This window comes from Saccopteryx bilineata, chromosome 2, assembly GCF_036850765.1.
Source record: "Saccopteryx bilineata isolate mSacBil1 chromosome 2, mSacBil1_pri_phased_curated, whole genome shotgun sequence".
Taxonomy (NCBI): domain Eukaryota; kingdom Metazoa; phylum Chordata; class Mammalia; order Chiroptera; family Emballonuridae; genus Saccopteryx; species Saccopteryx bilineata.
This window is the reverse complement of record NC_089491.1, coordinates 35,651,465-35,660,431: the sequence shown is the minus strand read 5'-3', so window position 1 is coordinate 35,660,431 and position 8,967 is coordinate 35,651,465.

The window sequence follows — 8,967 nt, the reverse complement described above, 5'->3', positions numbered from 1 at the left end:
TTCCAGTTTCAGAGTTGAGGGTCACTATATTTCTGAAAGGACTAGAAAGATAGCATAGTAGTTCTAATATGTTAAAATCAGTAAAACTCAACTGAAAAACAAAGTTGATAAATTAGCAGAAAGAATGACTTTGGTAAATGTAATGCAAATTTTTTATAAAGAACACTGCTGTATCAGTTCAAGGATAAAAACGGACATGATAATCTGAAGAGTGAAAGGTGGAGTGTGGAGAGCTCTAAGTGTAAAAGGCACTCTCTCAGGAACTTCCGGCCTCAGGAAGTGATGCTGGGGAAGCTTTGGGGCTGGTGTTGTCTAAAGGGATTGGGCTTCGGTGCTGCGAGGGACCCAGGTTTTGTATATATCACCCCGCCTGGCCAGGACCCCTGAGGATGGCCTGACCTGGCTCCTGGGCTGGTGAAATAATGAATGCACGAAAGGCGTTTAGCACAGCACCTGGCACATAGGAAGTGCTCAGTAATTGTTAGGTATAATTGCTATTATCTGGGATGGAGGACGAAGCCAGATTCTGGGTCTTCTTGGCAGTGTTGTGGGGGTGGGAGTGAGTCACACTTGGAAATGGGGCAAAAAGGGACAGTTGATTAGTCCCTTTATCTGCTTTATAATTCCTCCTTAATCTAGGCTTCCAGGGTGCATGTGTGCGTGGTACGGTGTGCATTGGGACACACAGAGTGGGGAAGGCTCAGGAAGGAGGGAGAGAACTAATATTTATTTATTTATTTTTAATTTTTTTTTTTTAATTCATTTTAGAGAGGAGAGAGAGAGAGGAGAGAGAGAAGGGGGGAGGAGCTGGAAGCATCAACTCCCATATGTGCCTTGACCAGGCAAGCCCAGGGTTTCGAACCGGCAACCTCAGCATTTCCAGGTCGACGCTTTATCCACTGCGCCACCACAGGTCAGGCAAGAGAACTAATATTTATTAAGTGCCTGTTATATACCAGACACCATGCTAAACACTAAAAAAAAGAATTCTTGCAAGAGAGATTAGCTAACTTGATTAAATATTTGGACCAGGCTTGTCTGCCTGACGCTAATGCCTGAGCGGAGATATTCCCTTCATTCTCTGTGGACCTGTAGAGAGATTTTCCCATCAAGTTTTAAGAGTTCAAGTCTAACCTTGGCTCAGGTAAGGTTTTAAAAGGCAGAATTTCCCCAATTTGTGAAAAATCTGAGACTCTGCCTCTTGGGGTGTTCAGGACTCTTCTGTCGGTAACGAGGGGCATTCAGCAGTTCGGACCTCTCCTCAAAGGGCGGAGCAGGGCATCCTGCAGGTGTTGGCATGGGCTTGTTGAGAATGTTCTTCCGGCCATGTGGGAACCAGGCGCCCCCGTGGTCCTTGCTTGGTCTGACCCAAGCCCCGGGTAGGAGGGAAGCAAGCCCCAACCTGCAGGCCAAGCCTGATACCCAGTGGGGCAGTGGGCGGACTGCCATCCTTGGCACCACTGGGGCCATATTTCTTGCCAAACAGGCTTGAGTTTCAACATGTTGGGAGAGCACAGGAGGCTGGCAGCAGAACTCTGTTGTCAGACCTGAGCTGGGCCAGAGCCGACCCCAGGGAGTCGGGCAGCACCGCAGCTGGGCGGGGCAGGGGACTCAGCCCCCTCTGGGGGGATGTGTTGTTATACTATCTCACTGCAGGGGCCTGGGCCACGACAGCACTGGGCTACAAGCCATTCAAGGATGGCGGTGAGCTTCCTTCAGGTGTTTTATCTGGGAGATCTTAGAAGTTAGACTAGAAAGGTTTTTAGAAATGACCTAGTCTACAATGATCTATTCTTGCTGAGCCTGAGTCAGGAGAGGAGGTGAACTCTAATTAATAGATACTGTTTAAGAGGATAAGACGTTTTATAGTGTGTTTTAGAAAGATTTATATTCAAAATGATTGTAGTTCTTAACTTATATCCAAAGTAATTATAGTTTTTTGTTTGTTTGTTTGTTTTTAACACTTTGGTTAAAGGGAAGCTTCAGGTATCGGTAAATTTTATTTAAGTGGAATGAAGAGCACCGGATTTTGCTGGGTAATGATAAGAATCACACTTAATGAATGTTTACCATAGTTCAGGCCCTATTCTAAGTGCTTTGTTTACATTAACTCCTTTGAACCATATAATAACCCTATGCAATGGTACCAACATTAGTCTTGCTTTAAATATGAGGAAACTTAAACACAGAGGGGTTTAGTAACTTACCCAAAGTCACACAGCTAATAAGTAGCAAGATTGGATTTGAACCCAGGGAGGTTGGCTTCCTAGATTGTGCACTTAAGCAATGTGTTTTAAGGTGCCCCAGATAATGAGGACTCAGTTTCTTTGGATATTTTCCCAAGTGACTGTTCATGTAAAATGTTTGTGGAAACTGTCACAGTGACAGTTTGGGGGTCAGTTAGAACAAATTGGGAAGACTGGAGCTTGACATCTTGACCCCTCCCTTCCCCCTGTGCAGTATTACAAATGAGAAAATTAAAGCCCAGAGAGGTATAGTAACTTCCCTAAGGTAACAACATGAGAAACTGACTGGAAGTCAGAACGTAACACCCACGCTGGGCTCCTCTTTGTTCTGAATGAATTCTTTAGCAGACTTTCAGAGTTCTGAATTCCATCTATCTCTCTTTCTCTCTCTGATTCACACTTAACTCTCCTCAGCCAGAAAGTGCTTGCACTTGCTTCTGCAGTACCTATAATCGTAGGTTCTGATTCTATCGACAACACTCCCCAAGCTCCCCTGTTCCTGTCTCGCCTCCTTTATGGGAGCTGTGCATGGCGGGAGGATACAGGGTCTGTTTTGCTCTTAATCAGTGTCAGGATCAGAGCAGAGAAGTTAGGAAAGGCACATGAGCCATGTGATTCAGATCAAGAGATCCAGGCATGTGATGAGATGGGAACCAGGACCTGGTGACAGCCAGAGTGGGGGGGAGCCACAGCCTTCACCCCATCAGCTCCTCCCTCAACTGTCTTTGAAATCACTCACAACACAGAGATGCCACGACGAGAAAGCACTATGAGGAGCAAACAAAGAGTTGAGTATCATTGTTGGGTGTTGGAAATATTGAAAGAGCTCTGGACCTGGAACCTGGAGCCTGGCTTCCAGGCTTGGCTCTTCTACTAATCAGCTATGTGGCCTTGGGCAAGTTGACACATGTCACTGGGCCTCTTGTTTCTCATGTGTTACATGGGCTAATCAGCTGCGTGCCTATCCTGTAATCGTAGGTTCTGATTCTATCGACAACACTCCCCAAGCTCCCCTGTTCCTGTCTCACAGGATTTCTGTGAGGCTAAAATAAGAGAACGTAAGCGAATGTGCTTTGGAAATGACAATGCAATGTCAAGACTCAAGGGAGGACGGTCTAGTTGCACTGAGTGAGACCCAAACAGGCAGCAGCTCTTGGTCCCTGCTGTGGTGATAAGTGGAGGTGTGAAAGACTTCATGCGCCTCCTTCTACCATATCAAGGCTCATATCCTGGAAAGGATTTGGGCCCTGGGAAAACAGGGCCCAGCCTGGGGTTGCTTCCAACCTCTGCCACCCTTGTGTTGGCTCTTTGGAGCACTGTGCCGGGAGTCAGGAGCCTGGGTGCCAGACACTACCCTACCACAAACAAGCTGCACACCCTGGGCACCTCTTAGCCTGTTTGTGCCTCGGCTGGCTCTAAAGTTCTGATGCCACATCATCTGCTTGAATGCAGGGAGTTGGATTAGCTCTGGGATCTGGGGGACACGGGAAATGGGAAAACAAGCCTACTAAGGGCCAGGTCCTTTCATGTCATTTATCTCCTTTCATTCATTCAGCTCATGATTGTGCCAAGCTCGGTGTCAGATGCTTGGACCAGCTGTAATAGACAGATGTGGCTTTCTGGAGATTCCAGTGAAGCAGAAGAGACAGCAAATGATCCCATAAATAAGGAATGAAAATTGTAGAAAAGGATAAGAAGGAGAAGAAGAAAGAGCCATCGGTGGCAGGGGAGAGAAAACAAACCAGCCTATTACGGCGTTGAACTTGATGGATAACAAGGGCATGGCCAGCTAGAAGGGGACAAGACATCCCCGCAAAGGAAACAGGTGGGAACGCCTGCAGCTTGAAGGAGAAGGGCACAGCCCAGGGACCAAGGGTGACAGCTAGTGTGTACAAGGAGCGGTGAGCCAGGGTGGACCAGTGTCGGTGCGATGTCCAGAGGCTGGCTGAGCCCCTTCTTATAGGTCATGGTCAGAATCAGAGGTCTTGGTCCTAATCTTGACATCTTTTCATCTTTTCTAAGATGAAAACTACTAAGATGAATATGAGCTCTACTGACCTAGAGTACAATTAGAATTTCTTACTTTCTGGACAATCTGATTGATCACATTCAACTAATTCAATAAACATTCACTGTACTTAGTCCTAGAAAAACAGGACAGAGAGAAAGAGAGAGAGAGAGACTGCATCCCTGCCTATCTGGAGGACAGACTGGGGAGAGGGCGGTAGTGGGCATTTTACTAAGTAACTCTAAAGCAAGACAGAGTCGAGTGCCGCACGAGAAAGGGCAAAGGCTAAGGTTCAAGGACCAGACAGCTGCAGGAACTTGTCACAGTAATGGCCACATCTTTGAAATACTTATCACATCTATGGCAAGGGTCTTCAGGAAAAAAGTGTAATTTAAGCTGAGCTTTGGACAATGAGGAGACTTTTTTACTTTCAATATATTTTTTCCAGTTTAACAATGTGCCCCTAAAAGAAAATCTGGGAATTACAGAAAAGAGTAAAGGAGAGAATTATAACCATGCATAATCCAGAGAAACTACTGTAAGCATTTTAGTGAGTAACCTTCCCAGTGGCTCACTGATGTTCGACAACACGGAAATCATTGTATACATACAATCTGGCAGCACTCTCTTTCTGCATTTCATATATTGAGGCTCTTTTCCTATGTTGTAAAACATTCTTTAAAAGCATGATAGAGAAGAGCTGATCAGTATTCTGTTCTTTGGATGTGTGTAACCTCTTTGCTATCATCAGATGCTTTGGTAGTTTTCAAATTTGTTGCTACTGTGAATAATGTTCATGTGAGAGCTTTTGTGCATAGAACCTATGTTAGCATCTGGGTGTTCCCTCAGGGCAGATTCAGAAGAGTAGAATTCTGGGAAAAGGGGTGTGAACATTGCTATGGCTCTGGATACCTATAGGTTTGTCACACTCTCCCACCAGCAACACAGGGGTGCACCTATGTCACTGCACACTTGTCAACACTATCGTCTTTTAAAAATCTTTGCCACCTTGATGAGGAAGAGCAGAGCTCTCTTATTGCTTAAGTCCACCTATGTTGATTAAGGCCGAGCCTGACTTTGACCAGCGGAGCCTGGGGGAATGGGAGGTAGGGAAGGACACAGAGAGAACAGTTTCAGGAAAGGTCTGGCCGGGCTCCTCCGCAGGCAGCTCTCTGGAAGGGTCTGGAATGTTGGAGGGACTTGCACAAAGGCTGCCTCATGTCACTGGTCATTTTTCCTCTGCTGTCTTGGGCACTTGGAGCAGCCATTGTTCTGGACACTCCCCCTGCCCCTCCCCCCAGGGTGGGTGGCCCCTGGGACGCAGTTCTGTTTGCCTCAGGATGCGCCCAGGAGGTAAGAATCCTTCTCAATCTCACCCATTCTGCTTTCCTGCAGGACAGACCTGCCTCCCCCTAATGTCCTTAGTGAGAGGGAGGCCTACTTTCAATCTGCTTGTAAAGTGACATATGGTGAGGTGGGATTTGGAAATAAAAAATTCTTGGGAAATGCCTTTAAAACACAGGACTTTATATACCACTGGAGGAAGCATAAACTGGTTCAGTCTTTTTGAAGGGCAATGGGATAATACGGCTCCAATTGTAAAGTATGAATACTCTTTTTTATAAACATGTATTTACTGATGTGAGAGAGAGGAAGAGAGAGAGAGAGAAACAGACAGAAACATCAATCTGTTCCTGTATGTGCCCTGACTGGGGATCTAACCCACAACCTTCACATTTGGGGACGATGCTCTAACTCAGTGGTCCCCAACCCCTGGGCCGCGGACTGGTACTGGTCTGTGGGCTATTTGGTACCGGTCTGCAGAGAAAGAATAAATAACTTACATTATTTTCGTTTTCTTTATATTTAAGTCTGAACAATGTTTGATTTTTATTTTTATTTTTTATTTTTTTATTTTTTTTTGTATTTTTCCGAAGCCGGAAACGGGGAGAGACAGTCAGACAGACTCCCGCATGCGCCCGACTGGGATCCACCTGGCACGCCCACCAGGGGGCGACGCTCTGCCCACTAGGGGGCGACGCTCTGCCCCTCCGGGGCGTCGCCCCATCGCAACCAGAGCCACTCCAGCTCCCGGGCCATCCCCGCTCCAATGGAGCCTCACTGCGGGAGGGGAAGAGAGAGACAGAGAGGAAGGAGAGGGGAGGGGTGGAGAAGCAGATGGGCGCTTCTCCTGTGTGCCCTGGCCTGGAATCGAACCCGGGACTCCTGCACGCCAGGTCGACGCTCTACCACTGAGCCAAACGGCCAGGGCCTGAACAATGTTTTATTTTTAAAAAATGACCAGATTCCCTCTGTTACATCGTCTAAGACTCACTCTTCTCGCTTGTGTCGGTCACGTGATACATTTATCCGTCCCCCCCTAAAGGCTGGTTCCTGAAAATATTTTCTGACATTAAACCGGTCCATGGCCCAAAGAAGGTTGGGGACCACTGCTCTAACCAACTGAGCCATCTGGCCAGGGTGAGTATGAATACTCTTGAACTCAGTAATTTTACTTTAAAAAGTGTATCTGAGGAAATAAACTGATAAGAATGCAAAACTGTGTGCACGAGGATGTGTATAGGAGGAAATATTGTTAGCATTAGCGAGAAAAAAAACGGAAACAATCTAAAGGAGTATCTTCTACACGTCTGAGAGACAGAAGTAGTTGCATGAGAAATTGTGTAGAAATCCGGTTTGAGGAAGGGGCTGATACCAGCTAAGGAAAAACTGTCTAAAAGAGGATATCTGAGCCCTGGCCGGTTGGCTCAATGGTAGAGCATCGGCCTGGCGTGCGGGGGACCCGGGTTCGATTCCCGGCCAGGGTACACAGGAGAAGCGCCCATTTGCTTCTCCACCCCCACCCCCTCCTTCCTCTCTGTCTCTCTCTTCCCCTCCCACAGCCAAGGCTCCATTGGAGCAAAGATGGCCTGGGCGCTGGGGATGGCTCCTTGGCCTCTGCCCCAGGTGCTAGAGTGGCTCTGGTCGCGGCAGAGCGACGCCCCAGAGGGGCAGAGCATCGCCCCCTGGTGGGCAGAGTGTCGCCCCTGGTGGGCGTGCCGGGTGGATCCCAGTCGGGCGCATGCAGGAGTCTGTCTGACTGTCTCTCCCCGTTTCCAGCTTCAGAAAAATACAAAAAAAAAAAAAAAGAAAAAAAAAAGAGGATATCTGAGAGTATCCCTTGACCAACACTCCAGAGGAGCCCCACCTTCCAGCTCAAGTTGGGGGAAGCATGGCTTGTGCCTAACGGGGGGCAGTTACAACAAAAGGGGATTTTTTATTTGGCTCTTTTCAGTCTGCAACCACAAATGGAAAATAAGTCCCCCAGCCAGAAAGGTGGGCAGTAGTTCCTCCTGGTGCCTCTCAAACTACTAAAGTGGTCAGTAGGACAGCAGCTATTGCAATAGGGAACTGGACTATCCCATCATCAGACATTATCATACCCCCAACATCATCATATATCTTTCATGTGATTCAAAAAGCCCTAATCAGGGGACCAATCAGATTAAATGACATATTGCAAGGAATTAAAGAAAATATTAGGAGATATTTCATTTCAAATGGCTGCAGGCTTTGAGAGGACATGTCACTGATTCATTATAGAAAGCATAGAGCGAGTGCCTACTCTGTTCCTGTGGCAGGAACAGTCCCTGTCATCATGGGGTTTATCCACCAGGGAGGGGAAAGGGAGAACACGCAAGGAAGCAAGTTGTGCACGGCAGGCCTGGTTTGAGCCGCGGGCCGTGGAGAGGATGACAGGGCATCATGGGCTGCAAGGGCAGTGACAGGTCTCTTGGTGGGCTGAGACCCGGTGACTGAGACGGCAGCCCTGCGGGGAAGGCCACTGCAGGCAGAGAGCAGGAGCACCAGAACAGAACCGGGCCACTGTGGCGGCAGTGCACAGCGGGGAGACAGATGTGGGCTGAGGGTGCCACAGGGTCGGCTTCAACCTAATAGCATTTATGAATGACTGAAGAGTTTTAAACAGGAGAGGAGCATATATGGTGTTTGTTTGTTGTTTTTTGTTTTTTTTCTATTGTTGCCCTTTTTTTTGTACTTTTTAAACCATTTTAAAAATATTTATATTTTCTTTTTTAAAAATTATTTATTGATTTCAGAGAGAGAGGAAGAGAGAAAAGGGGGGGAAATATTGATCTGTTCCTGTATGTGCCCTGACCGGGGATTGAACCTACAGCCTCTGCAGATTGGGATAATACTCTAACCAACCTACCAGGCCAGGGCTAATTTTTATGTTTTTCAATTATAGTTGACATTTAATGTTATTTTATATTAGTTTCAGGTGTACAGCATAGCGGTTAGACATTTATATAATTTATGAAGTGATTCCTCCAATAAGTCTGGTATTCATCTGTAGTTAATACAATATCTTTTTTTTTTTTTTTTTTTTTTTTTTTTTTTTTTTTTCTGAAGCTGGAAACAGGGAGAGACAGTCAGACAGACTCCCGCATGCGCCCGACCGGGATCCACCCGGCACGCCCACCAGGGGCGACGCTCTGCCCACCAGGGGGCGATGCTCTGCCCATCCTGGGTGTCGCCATGTTGCGACCAGAGCCACTCTAGCGCCTGGGGCAGAGGCCACAGAGCCATCCCCAGCGCCCGGGCCATCCCCGCTCCAATGGAGCCTCGGCTGCGGGAGGGGAAGAGAGAGACAGAGAGGAAAGCGTGGCGGAGGGGTGGAGAAGCAAATGGGCG